Source organism: Salmo salar, chromosome 09 (assembly GCF_965601325.2).
Source record: "Salmo salar chromosome 09, fSalSal1, whole genome shotgun sequence".
NCBI classification, from domain to species: domain Eukaryota; kingdom Metazoa; phylum Chordata; class Actinopteri; order Salmoniformes; family Salmonidae; genus Salmo; species Salmo salar.
In genome coordinates, this window is record NC_138299.1 from 64,024,676 (window position 1) to 64,039,272 (window position 14,597).

The following is a 14,597-nucleotide window of genomic DNA, read 5'->3' on the forward strand; positions in this document are numbered from 1 at the left end:
ACTTTCCAGAAACAATGGGTTTAAACTGTTTGTTTTGAAGGGGGCACAGGGACTTGAACATGGGCTTTCAAGATCCAGAGCCAAATGCTCTACCACTGAGCTATCCCCCCTCTTAGTAACATATTGAAAGGAGAGACATATGGTCTAATAAAGAACATTTTAGATTTTACACTCCCTATCTCAAACTATAGTTAAGAACTATTGATTTAAAGGGGGCACCAGGATTCAAACTTCGGACATCTTGAGCTACCGTCAAATGCTCTACCACTGAGCTATATCCCCTCTCTTTGGCTGTTTAACATGGGGTCAACATAGGTCTGCAGTTATGCAAGTCAATGAACTAAGTAGACCAGACCCAGCTGCTATTGCATTGGTGTCTATGGGAGACACCACATGCTACAGTATTTATGTCTCTTAAAGCTGCAATATGTAACTTTTTGGGCAACCCAACCCAAAAACTGTGTTGTTATAGATATGTTATAGATATGTCATTCTCATTGAAAGCAAGTCTAAGAAGCGGTAATGTCACGTCCTGGCCAGTATAAGGGTTAATTGGTATTGTAGTTTGGTCAGGACGTGGCAGAGGGTATTTGTTTTATGTGGTTCAGGGTGGTGTTTTGGGAAAAGGGTGTTTTGATTTATTATTTCCGGGTTTTGAGTTATGGTCTATGTTTATGTATTTCTATGTGTAGTCTAGTGAGTGTGTTTCTATGTTGAGTTAAATGGGGTGGACTTCCAATTGAAGGCAGCTGTTTGGTGTTGCTTTTGATTGGAAGTTCTATATTAGTTGGGTGTGTTTGTCTTGTATTTGTGGGAGATTGTTTTTGCACTGCGTATGTATAGCATGCAAAACTGTCATTTGTCGTGCTTATTGTTTTCTCATGTTCAACGTTCGTTAATAAATTAAGAAAATGAACACCAACTCTGCTGCATATTGGTCCACCTTTTCAGACAACGATTTCGCTATATCATCGGGTGATGAAGAAGTTCGTGACAGGTAAATATGTTCTATGTAAGCTATTTTTATGCTTCCAGTTCATACGTTTGGTTTTTGTATATTTTACTTTCAGTTTTGTACACCATCTTTAAACACCTGAAAATATATTTCACAGCGGTTTAGATGGTACAATGACTCTCTACAATATACTTTTTGTTTGTTTGTTTTCTCTCAAACTAAAATTAGGCGAACTATTAGAATTTTAGCAACCAGAAAATGGCAGAGCGATTTCTGCATGGTGTATCTTTAATTTGTTGTGGTTTTAAAGATTTGTATTAGGGATGTTAATGCTAACTGTTAATTGGTTAGCAGCCGAAAATACATTTGATCAGTCATGCTTATTGGTCTATAAGTTAATTTGCATAATTTTGTGGAATTAAATTGATGCATGTGTATCTTTATCACATGTGCCCACATGCTACAGGGCCTAGTAGGCAATGTGCGGAATAATATCACCTGTCGGACAGCAAGAGCTGCAGCTACGGGAATACAAAAAATGACCCACGCTACAGAAGGCTATATCGGTCCACTAATACAGAACTAGTAAAGGCCCAGTGCGCTACTTTTTTGAATTGTTTATTATTATTAGTGTTTTTATAAATCATAAAATTTTACTCTGATTTTTCAGGTGGTGTTTCAGCACCCCTACTTCCCACGGCTATGGTCAGTAGCTATCGTTGTAAATGCTGTGGTCACTGGATAAACTTGCTATGAGTTGAACATATTTTGTTGTTGTTGCCCATGGTGGAATCATATCTAACCAGCTGGCTCCTGAAGCCTATGTGACATGTTTATGGGCCCATGAGCTGCCGAGTCTAGTCGCAGTCTAGCTAACATTAGCCAGCTAGCTAACATTGCTAGCTGAGCTTTTTTATAAGAAAACGTCTGAGGTAACTCAAACCCTGTAGTTAGATAACAATCTCTCCTCGGCAACAATGTTATTGTCGTCCAGGAATATTATATATGTCTATTAATTTTAAGATGGCTGTCATTGAATTTGGTGGTGACTACTGAAATTGTCCACCATGGTTTTGTGTTTTGGTGAGGGCTTGGAGGTCACGCCCCCAATAACGCTCGACCAATCACCCAACTAATAAATATGAGTTTGTCTCCAGCTATCCTACGAAAGGAAATTTTGTGTGTGGCCATGTGCCATTCACATTGATGTTGCTTGCACTGCGTTAAAGGCAGCAGCGCAGCACAACTTTGTTTAGATCAGTTTTTAGAAAGCAGTAGCAAAAGTCACAAAAGAAACCTGAATGGTTTTCTGCAAATATGTAACAGGAGTCTTACTTTTGGGAACTTTACAGTCCTATTGATTAAACGACCTCAATGAAAAATGCATCAACGCCCACAAAAAATGCCATTAATTACACTGAACAAAAATATAAATGCACCATGTAAAGTGTTGGTCCCATTTTTCATGAGCTGAAATATAACATCCCAGACATTTTCCATATGCAATTTTTTTTTTCTCTCAGATGTGCACAAATTTGTTTACATCCCTCTTAGTGAACATTTCTCATTTGCCAAGATAATCCATCCATGTGGCATATCAAGAAGCTGATTAAACAGCATGGTCATTACACAGGTGCATCTTGTGCTGAGTACAATAAAAGGCCACTTTAAAATGTGCAGTTTTGTCACACAACACAATGCCACAGATGTCTCAAGTTGAGGGAGTGTGCAATTGGCAAACTGACTGCAGGAATGTCCACCATAGCTGTTGCCAGAGAATTAAATATTAATTTCTCTACCATAAGCTGCATCCAACATAATTTCTGAGAATTTGGCCTCCCAACCGGCCTCACAACCGCAGACCACGTGTATGGCGTCATGTGGGCGAGCGGTTTTCTTCTGTCAACATTGTGAACAGAGTGCCCAATGGTGGCGGTGAGGTTATGGTATAGGCAGGCATAAGCTACGGACAACGAACACAATTGCATTTTATCGATGGCAACTTAAATGCCCAGAGATATTCTGACGAGCTCCTGAGGCCCATTGTCGTGCCATTCATCCGCCGCCATCACCTCATGTTTCAGCATAATGCACGGCCCCATGTCGACAGGATCTGTACACAAATACTGGAAGCTGAAAATGTCCCATTCAACAGCCTGATCAACTCTATGCGAAGGAGATGCTATCTCACTGCATGAGGCAAATGGTGGTCACACCAGATGCTGACAGGTTTTGTGATCCACTCCCCCAATTTTTTTGAAAGGTATCTGTGACCAACAGGTGCAAATCTGTAATACTAGTCATGTGACATCCATAGATTAGGGCCTAATTAATGTATTTCAATTGACTTATTTCCTTAGATTTCACTGAGTTACAGTTCATATTTGAAATTGTTGCATTTATATTTTTGTTCATTATATAATCAACATAATAATAACCATTTGCTATTGCTGCAGGATTCTTTTCCTGCTGTAGCAAACTGGCTCAAATTGAGATCCTACATCTGTAGCTACCCATATCTTCTGGCTGGGGTAATTTTAAGAGCCCCGACGCTTGTTCTGAACGTTAAAACACATTTGCTTGCGGTACGGTTCTGGAAATAAGGTACGTATCTTTCATGTCAACGAAAAATAAAATCTAAAGTTTAAATTACTATACACCTTGTTAGGGTTAGTGTTCCCACACGGCCATATCTCCATTTTACAGAGCTTGTTTACGGAAGTCATAGGTGGCCACCTGTGGTAATTGCATAACTGGCGTGCGTCGAACACCTGTGTGTAAGCGTAACTGGGGAGGAGGTGTAGTTCATCAACTGGAGGCACACACAGCTTATTGATCTGTGCAAAACTGCTATAGTTGTCACACCCTGATCTGTTTCACCTGTCCCTGTGATTGTCTCCACCCCCTCCAGGTGTCGCTTATTTTCCCCAGTGTATTTATCCCTGTGTTTCCTGTCTCTCTGTGCCAGTTCGTCTTGTATGTTTTTCCAAGTCACCCAGTGGTTTTCCTGTTCTCCTGCTTTTCTGTTTTTTCTCATCCTCCAGGTTTTGACCCTTGCCTGTTTCTGGACTATGTACCCGCCTGCCTGAACCTTTCTGCCTGCCTTGACCACGAGCCTGTCTGCCACCCTGTACGCCCTCGACCTTTTGCTTGTCCATGACCATTCTCTTGCATACTCCTTTTGGATTAATAAACATTGTAAGACTCCAACCATCTGCCTTCTGTGTCTGTATCTGGGTCTCGTCTTGTGTCATGATAATAGTACATGTCAGTGAAGACACTTGTTATCCTGGCACCACACTGCCAGGTTTCTGACCTCCTCTCTATAGGCTGTCTCATTGTTGTTGGTGATCAGGCCTACCACTGTTGTGACATTGGCAAACTTCATGATGGTGTTGGAATCGTGCTTGGCCTGCAGTCTTTGAACAGGAAGTACAGGAGGGGGCTGAGCACACACCCATGAGGTGCCCCCGTGTTGAGGATCAGCATAGCAATGTGTTGTTACCTACCCTTACCACCTGGGGGTGGCCCGTCCAGGATCCAGTTGCAGAGGGAGGTGTTTAGTCCCAGGGTCCTTAGCTTATTGATGAGCTTTGAGGGCACTAGGGTGTTGAACGCTGAGCTGTAGTCAATGTATAGCATTCTCACATAGGTGTTCTTTTTGTCCAGGTGGGAAAGGGCAGTGTGGAGTGCAATATAGACTGCATCATCTGTGGATCTGTTGGGGCGGTATGCAAATTGGAGTGGGTCTAGGGTTTCTGGGATAATGGTGTTGTGAGCCATGATCAGCCTTTCAAAGCACTTCATGGCTACAAATGTAAGCGCTACGGGTCGGTAGTCAAGGTAGGCAGGTTACCTTGGTGTTCTTGGGCACAGGGACTATAGTGGTCTGCTTGAAACATGTTGGTATTACAGATTCGGTCAGGGACAGGTTGAAAATGACGGTGAAGACACTTGCCAGTTAGTCAATGCATGCTGAGAGTACACTTCCTGGTAATCCGTCTGGCCCTGCGGCCTTGGGAATGTTGACCTGCGGAGAGTGTGATCACACAGTCGTTCAAAACAGCTGAAGCTCTAATGCATGCTTCAGTGTTGCTTGCCTCAACGCGAGCATAGAAGGCATTTAGCTCGTCTGGTAGACTCGTCACTGGGCTGCTCGTGGCTTTGCTTAGTAGTCCATAATAGTTTGCAAGCCCTGCCACATCCAATGAGCGTCGGAGTCGGTGTAGTACAATTCAATCTTAGTCCTGTATTGATGCTTTGCCTGTTTGATGGTTCATCGGAAGGCATAGCGGGATTTCTTATAAGCTTCCAGGTTCGAGTCCTCCTTGAAAGCAGCATCTCTAGCCTTTAGCTCAATGTGGATGTTACCTGTAATCCATGGCTTCTGGTTGGGGTATGTACGTACCGACATTGTGGGGAGGACGTCATTGATGCACTTATTGATGAAGCCAGTGATCACTGTGGTGTACTCTCAATGCCATTGGAAGAATCCCAGAACATATTCCAGTCTGGGCTAGAAAAACAGTCCTGTAGCTTAGCATCTGACCACTTCCGTATTGAGCGAGTTGCTTGTACTTCCTGCTGTAAGCAGGAATTAGGAGGATAGAGTTATGGTCAGATTTGCCAATTGCAGGGCAAGGGAGAGCTTTGTACATGCCTCTGTGTGAAGTAAAGGTGGTCTAGACTTATTTTTTCTTCTGGTTGCACATGTAACACGCTGGTAGAAATGAGGTAAGACGGATTTAAGTTTCCGTTCATTAAAGTCCCTGGCTACTAGGAGCGTTTCCTCTGGATGAGCATTTTCTTGTTTGCTTATGGCCTTATATAGCTCATTGAGTGGTATTAGTGCCAGAATCATTTTGTGGTGGTAAATAGACAGCTTCGAAAACTATAGACAACCTGTCTTGGTAAATGGTGTGGTCTACAGCTTATCAGGAGATATTCTACCTCAGGTGAGCAAAACCTAGAGACTTGCTTAATATTAGATTTTGGGCACCAGCTGTTATTTACAAATAGACACAGACCTCCAGACCCCTTGTTTTACCGGAGGCAGCTGTTCTATCTTGCTGAAGCACCGAAAACACAGCCAGCTGTATGTTATCCATGTCGTCGTTCAGCCACGACTCGATGAAACAAGATAGTAAAATGTTTAATGTCCCGTTGGTTGGATAGTCTTGATCGGAGCTCATCCATTTTATTATCCAATGATTGCATGTTGACTAATAAGACTGATGGCAGAGGCGGAATACGCACTCGCCGTCGGATCCTTACAAGGCAACCTGGCCTACGTCCCAGATATCTCCGTCTCTTCTTCATGCGAATGACAGGGATTTGGGCCTTGTCCAGTGTAAATAAGTAAATTCTTTGCGTCCGATTTGTTAAAGAATCTTCGTCCAGTAGGAGGTGAGTAATAGTTGTCCTGATATCCAGAAGCTCTTTTCGGTCATAAGAAACGGTGGCAGAAATATTATGTACAAAATAAGTTACAAATAATGCGAAGAATAACACACAATAGCACAATTGGTTAGGAGCCCTAAAAAAGGCAGCCATCTCCTCCGGCACCATTAACATTATTCACCTAACCTTTGTCATTAGTTCCTCTATCGGCCAACATAAATTCTTCCCTTGATTCTAATTATTGCTATGGCGCAATAAGCAACCTGGTCTCACATAAAATCATGAAATACTATACGTCCTCCGAGATGTATGATAAATTAGTTAATCCAATTCCTTGTACTATTGTACGACCGGGTAAGACGTATGATTCTATACGTCCTCCCATTCGTATGATATTGTTCGACTGCTATTCCATTCATAATGTAACATATCATACACTCTGTAACATATCATATACTCTGTCACATATAATCTGTCACAGAATAATATGAATTGCACTAACACCACGTTGAATGGACACCACATAAAAAAAGTGAGCTGTGAGAAAGCACACCAACAGCTGAGGTAGACATATATTATCTAATCAAGCGTTGAAAAGAATATTATATAGTGCGCCCGATAACGCTTCATTGGGTGCACATCCAAGAAATGGAGGCAAATTACAGTACATCTAGCTGTGCGCTAAGGATGAACGGTGCAATTATGCTGAAAAGACTTGGTGAATCTTTATACGAAGCTTTGAAAGCTCAGCTGAATATGTACTGTACAACAGATTTTTGATATGTCAAGGAAATAGTAAACTCAAAAATGAAAAGTAGATAATTGTAATGCAATTCCCAATTCATCATTCTGTTTGACATTTGAGATGAAGTGCATGGTTTTACATAAATAGTGTATCAGGGTAATGATATTTGATAAGGGTAATTGTTGACAAAGAGATATGACAATGGAAATTGGAGATAATAGGCTTCCAATACAGGAATAAAGAACACAAATATATAGATGTAATGCTGTTACAAATTTGTGTACATTCAGTCCATGTTACTAATGAATATAATAGAGGTGAAGGATCAGAATGAAAAGCAGAGGCATCATAAAGTATGATTTTAAAGATAGTCAGACGGAGCAGGCTTTGACCTTTGTCAAGGGAGAAAGGGATTAGAGAAAAGAACGAGTTGAATGTGATACCAATCTATAATTGAAATGCAAGTCTCCCTATCTTGCAGCAGCTGAAAGAAAATAAGTGGATGGAATAAATAAAAAACGATGAAGATTCTCAATGTGCTGATGATGCCCGTGGGAAATGGCTTTAGCTTATACAGAGGGAGAGCAGCAGCATGACCAAGCTTTAGGCCACAAAAATGTTTCTATGCTTCAGAACTATTGACATTGTATTGAATACATGTACAGTACCAGTCAAAAGTTTGGACACACCTTTTTACTATTTTCTATATTGTAGAATAATAATAATCAAAACTATGAAATAACACGTGGAATCATGTAGTAACCAAAAAAGGTTAAGGTTCTGTTTGACTTTAAGGGAATTTTCTCCTATCTTTAACACCAAAACATGCTAAAAAGGTTCTCAAAGGTTTTTGCTAACACAGATAGAATGTTCCCCTAACTAATGGAAAACTTGACACTCAAACATTAGAGGAATGTTGCGCGTAACATTACAAAAATGTTTTCTCTCCCTAGAATTGTTAGCTGGGAACATAAGCATTTTGCTGCATCTGCTATAACATCTGCTAAACTGTGTATGTGACCAATAAATGGTGATTTGATTTGACATACAATACCAGTCAAAAGTTTGGACACACCTACTCATTCAAGGGTTTTTATTTATTTTTACTATTTTCTACATTGTAGAAGACATCAACAGTTTCAACACTATGAAATATCGCATATGGAATCATTTAGTAAATAAAAAGTGTAAAACAAATCAAAATATATTTGAGATTATTGAAAGTAGCCACCCTTTGCCTTGATGACAGCTTTGCACACTCTTGACATTCTCTCAACCAGCTTCATGAGGAAGTCACCTGAAAGGAATTTCAATTAACAGGTGTGCCTTGTTAAAAGTTAATTTGTGGAATTTCTTTCCTTCTTTACATTTACGTCATTTAGCAGACGCTCTTATCCAGAGCGACTTACAAATTGGTGCATTCACCTTTTGATATCCAGTGGATCAACCACTTTACAATAGTACATCTTACATCTATATCTTTGTTTTGGGGGGGGGGTAGAAGGATTACTTTATCCTATCCCAGGTATTCCTTAAAGAGGTGGGGTTTCAGGTGTCTCCGGAAGGTGGTGATTGACTCTGCTGTCCTGGCATCGTGAGGGAGCTTGTTGCACCATTGTGGTGCCAGAGCAGCGAACAGTATTGTCTGGGCTGAGCGGGAACTGTGCTTCCGCAGAGGTAGGGGGGCCAGCAGGCCAGAGGTGGATGAACGCAGTGCCCTTGTTTGAGCCAATCAGGTGTGTTGTGACAAGGTACGGGTAGTATACAGAAGATAGCCCTATTTGGTAAAAGACCAAGTCCATATTATGGCAAGACCAGCTCAAATAAGCAAAGAGAAAAGACAGCCCATCATTACTTTAAGACATGGTCAGTCAACATGGAACATTTCAAGAATTTTGAAAGTTTCTTCAAGTGCCGTCCCAAAAACCATCAAGCACTGTGATGAAACTGGCTCTCATGAGGACCGCCACAGGAAAGGAAGACCCAGAGTTACTTCTGCTGCAGAGGATAAGTTCATTAGAGTTACCAGCCTCAGAAATTGAAGCCCAAATAAATGCTTCACAGAGTTCAAGTAACAGACACATCTCAACATCAACTGTTCAGAGGAGACTGCGTGAATCATGCCTTCATTGTCGAATACAGCAAAGAAACCACTACTAAAGGACACCAACAAGAAGAAGAGACTTGCTTGGGCCAAGAAACATGAGCAATGGACATTAGACCGGTGAAAATCTGTCCTTTGGTCTGATGGGTCCAACCGCTGTGTCTTTGTGAGACGCAGAGTAGGTGAACGGATGATCTCTGCATGTGTGGTTCCCACCGTGAAGCACAGGGGAGGAGGTGTGATGGTGTGGGGGTGCTTTGCTGGAGACACTGTCAGTGGTTTACTTAGAATTCAAGGCACACTTAACCAGCATGGCTATCACAGCATTCTGCAGCGATACGCCATCCCATCTGGTTTGCGCTTAGTGGGACTATCATTTGTTTTTCAACAGGACAACGACCCAACACACCTCCAGGCTGTGTCAGGGCTATTTGACCAAGAAGGAGAGTGATGGAGTGCTGCATCAGATGACCTGGCCTCCACAATCACCCAACCTCAACCCAATTGAGATGGTTTGGAATAAGTTGGACCGCAGAGTGAAGGAAAAGCAGCCAACAAGTGCTCAGCATATGAGGGAACTCCTTCAAGACTGTTGGAAAATCATTCCAGGTGAAGCTGGTTGAGAGAATGCCAAGAGTGTGCAAAGCTGTCATGAAGGCAAAGAGTGACTACTTTGAAGAATCTTAAATATAAAATATATTTTGATTTGTTAAACACGTTTTTGGTTACCACATGATTCCACATGTTATTTCATAGTTTTGATGTCCTTACTATTATTCTACAGTGTAGAACATAGTAAAAATAAATAAAAATCTTTGAATGAGTAGGTGTGTCCAAACTTTTGACTGGTATTGTATGTCAAATCAAATCGGTCACATGCAGATGTTATAACAGATGCAGCAAAATGCTTATGTTCCCAGCTAACAATTCTAGGGAGAGAGAACATTTTTGTAATGTTACGCGCAATGTTCCCCCAATTTTTGAGTGTCAAGTTTTCCGTTAGTTAGGGGAACATTCTATCTAAGTTACCAAAAACCTTTTTAGCATGTTTTTGTGATAAAGATAGGATAAAATTCCCTTAAAGTCAAACAGAACGGATCTAGAACATGGTTTTAATGTTCTCAGAATATACAACATTAATGTTCTAGACGCGTTTCATGGGACTGTCACACCCTGATCTGTTTCACCTGTCTTTGTGCTTGTCTCCACCCCCCTCTAGGTGTCACCCATTATCCCCAGTGTACTTATTTAAACCTGTGATCTCTGTTTGTCTGTTGCCAGTTCGTTTTGTTTCGTCAAGCCTAAAAACGTTTTTCCTATGCTCCTGTCTTTCTCTAGTTCCTGTTTTCTATTTCTCCCGGTTTTTGACCATTCTGCATGCCCTGACCCTGAGCCTGCCTGCCATTCTGTACATTGTCACACCACCCTTGATTACTGATCTCTGCCTGCCCTAACCCTCAGCCTGCCTGCCGTTCTGTACCTTTCGGACTCTGCTCTGGACTACTGACCTCTGCCTGCCCTTGACCTGTCGTTTGCCTGCCCCCCTCTTTCTGTAATACAGTTTTGTTACTTCAAAACTGTCTGCATCTGGGTCTTCTACTGAGCCTTGATAGGGATGTTGCAAGAACATTTTCTGAGGGTTTGGAGATTATTCCATCAATGTCCCGCCAAACATACATAGAACCTGGTTGCCATGTTCTCAGAATGTAAGATATTAATGTTCTACACACATTTCATGGGAAAGTTGCAATAACATTTCTGTGTATCAGTTGTTAGGATGTCACCTGATGATCCCAAAGAAACATTCTCCAAAAAATGTATTTTTTATTACACAGCTGTCACGTCCTGACCAGTAAAGGGGTTATTTGTTATTATAGTTTGGTCAGGACGTGGCAGGGGGTATTTGTTGAGTGTTTCGGGGTTTGTTGGGCTATGTGTTTATATAGAGGGGTGTTTGTTTAGAGTGTTCCGGGGTTTTTGGTTATGTTCTATGTTAGTATATTTCTATGTTCTGGTCGTCTTTTTAGTTCTATGTTTAGGGTTATTGGTTTGACCTTCAATTGGAGGCAGCTGTTCTTCGTTGCCTCTGATTGAAGGTCCTATATAGAGGGGTGTTTTTGTAATGGGTTTTGTGGGAAGTTGTTTTTGCATAGCTGTGTGTAGCCTGCATTACTGTTCATTCGTTCGTTTTCTTGTTTTGTTTTTTTAGTGTTCTAATAAACGTTAAAATGAGCACTCAACCCGCTGCGCCTTGGTCCACTCCGTACGACAATCGTTACAACATCAGACCTTGTTACTGTTGCCAAGCCCTGATTTGGTAAACCACTGATGCAGTCTTAGCTCTTTTTGTCTTAGGGATACTCACACAGTACTTTCAACATAGTGTTTTCAATGTACATATTTGACACAGATGATTACATTCTGCATGTTTATAATGTAATTATTATTTAGTTTAAGTTGACTGTTTGTGTGTGTGTGTGTGTGTGTGTGTGTGTGTGCGCGAGTGTGTGAGAGCTAGGCAATATGGAGGAGATTACTGAGCAATTTGGTTCATTAGGCCGACCCCCAGGCTTTGCTTGAAGTTATTGAGGGATGATGATGTTTCGGCAATGTGAAGATAAGAATTCCGGTGTATGGTACCTCTGTATCTGATAGAGAATTGACTATGTGAGGTGCGGCAGTGGGGAGGGTGAAGGTTATCCCCACGAAATCTTAGGGTTGTGAGTGGCTAGCCAGGGAATCCCTAGAACCACAGGAAACGCTGGGGAATCAATGAGGAAAAGACTAATCCGCTCCTCATGACCCCCCCGCATTACCATTACCAGTGGCACAGTGACCTCCCTGACCAGCCCTGACCCTAGTGGTCGACTGTCTAGGGCGTGCACGGGGAAGGGTTGGTCCAACTGGACCAGGGGAATCCCTAACTTAGCCACGACCCCACGGTCCATAAAACTCCCCGCCGCGCCTGAATCGACTAGCGCCTTAAACCGGGAGTGAGGGGAGAAACAAGGAAAAGATACTGACACATACATGTGACGGACAGGGGGCTCTGGGTGAGGCTGGTGCTGACTCACCTGATGTGTCAAAGGAGCGCTCTGCCTGCCTTCTGGACTCCCAGGTGAGTCTCTCCAGCACCGGTCCACAGTGTGCCCTCTGCGATCACATGAGGTGCAGGAGCGAACTCCCCCTCCAGTCTTCCTGGCTGCTGCCCCCCCTATCTCCATAGGCGTGGGAGCAGGAGGGCTGGAGGGTGGAATGAGCAGGGTCCGGGTCGGACGTCCGCGGGCGGCCAGCAGATTTTCCAGTCGGATGGACAGATCCACCAGTTGGTCCAGTGTGTTGGTCGTGTCCCGACAGGCTAATTCCCGGCGGACGTCCTCCCTCAAACTACAACGGTAGTGATCTATAAGGGCCCTCTCATTCCACCCTGCTCCCGCGGCCAGGGTCCGGAACTCGAGAGCAAAATCCTGCGTGCTCCTCGTCTCCTGCCTCAGGTGAAACAGCCGCTCCCCCGCCGCTCTCCCGTCCGGGGGCTGATCGAATACTGCCCGAAAGCGGCGGGTGAACTCTGGGTAGTTGTCCCTGACTGAGTCCGGACTGTCCCACACGGCGTTTGCCCATTTCAGGGCCTTACCCGTGAGACAGGAGACGAGGACGCTGACGCTCTCCTCCCCCGAGGGAGAGGGACGAACGGTAGCCAGGTATAACTCCAACTGGAGTAAGAAGCCCTTACACCCAGCGGCCGTCCCATCGTACTCCCTGGGGGGAGCGAGTTTCACCCCACTGGTACTGGGTGCTGTGGGTGCTGGTGGGGGCGCCGGCTGTTGACCTGCCGCGTTCAGGGGGCCGAGAGCCCTTCGGTCCCAGCTCTCCATGCGCGCCAACACCTGATCCATGGCGTTCCCCAGACGGTGGAGCAGGGTGGAGTGTTGGTCAACTCTTTCCTCCACTGACAGGGTTGGCGCTGAAGCTCCTGCTGACTCCAAGTTTTGGTGCGTGATTTCTGTCACGGGCTGGCTCGAAAAAACAGGAGAGGTAGAGTCAGGCGCAGGAGACAGAGAGTTCTTGACCACACTTCTTTATTCAAGAAAACTGGATGTGGTCGCCAAAAATATAGGGACGCAGCCCTTAAATAATTCTGCGGTGGTGTACACAATGAAACCAACCACAGGCAGAGGAAAACCAGCACACGTTCCTATAGCACATAAACCGGACAAGAAACACAATCACGCACAAACACAGACATCCTACGCTAAACTAAATAACCCCCCCCCCCTACTAATGACTAACCCAAAACAGGTGCGTGCCTACCTAGACCTAACCAACAGAAAGTGAAACAAAAAGGGATCGATGGTAGCTAGTAGGCCGGCGACGACGACCGCCGAGCTCCGCCCGGCCGAGGAGGGGCGCCACCATCCGTCGGTGTCGTGACAGTGTTAAACCTATTAAAGTCATTACCTAATGGTAAATCTACAGGTTAGGATCTTATGGACAATATTTTACTTCGCTATGCTGCTCCCCAGATAGCAGCTCAACCGAAATACATATTTAATTGGTCACTGGAAAAGGGTACATTTCCAAATGTATGGAAGCATGCTAAACTGTGTCCAATCCCAAAAGACAGCAAAGAACCCATTACTCCTGCCAATAGTCAACCAAGTAGTCTACTCCCTTCACTCAGTAAGACATTGGAGGGTATTGTGAGTAGACAAATATGGGAGTATATGGAAAAGAATGATCTGATCACAGCCAATCAGCATGCTTATCATAATCAATCAAATCAATCAAATGTATTCATAAAGCCCTTCTTACATCAGCTGATTCACAAAGTGCTGTACAGAAACCCAGCCTTAAACCCCAAACAGCAAGCAATGCAGGTGTAGAAGCACTGTGGCTAGGAAAAACTCCCTAGAAAGGCCAGAACCTAGGAAGAAACCTAGAGAGGATCCAGGCTATGAGGGGTGGCCAGTCCTCTTCTGGCTGTGCCGGGTGGAGATAATAACAGAACATGGCCAAGATGTTCAAATCTTCATAGATGACCAGCAGGGTCAAATAATAATAATCACAGTGGTTGTCGAGGGTGCAACAGGTCAGCACCTTAGGAGTAAATGTCAGTTGGCTTTTCATAGCCGATCATTCAGAGTATCTCTACCGCTCCTGCTGTCTCTAGAGAGTTGAAAACAGCAGGTCTGGGACAGGTAGCACGTCCGGTGAACAGGTCAGTGTTCCATAGCCGCAGGCAAAACAGTTGAAACTGGAGCAGCAGCACGGCCAGGTGGACTGGGGACAGCAAGGAGTCATCAGGCCAGGTAGTCCTGAGGCATGGTCCTAGGGCTCTGGTCCTCCGAAAGAAAGAAAGAAAGAAAGAAAGAAAGAAAGAAAGAAAGAAAGAG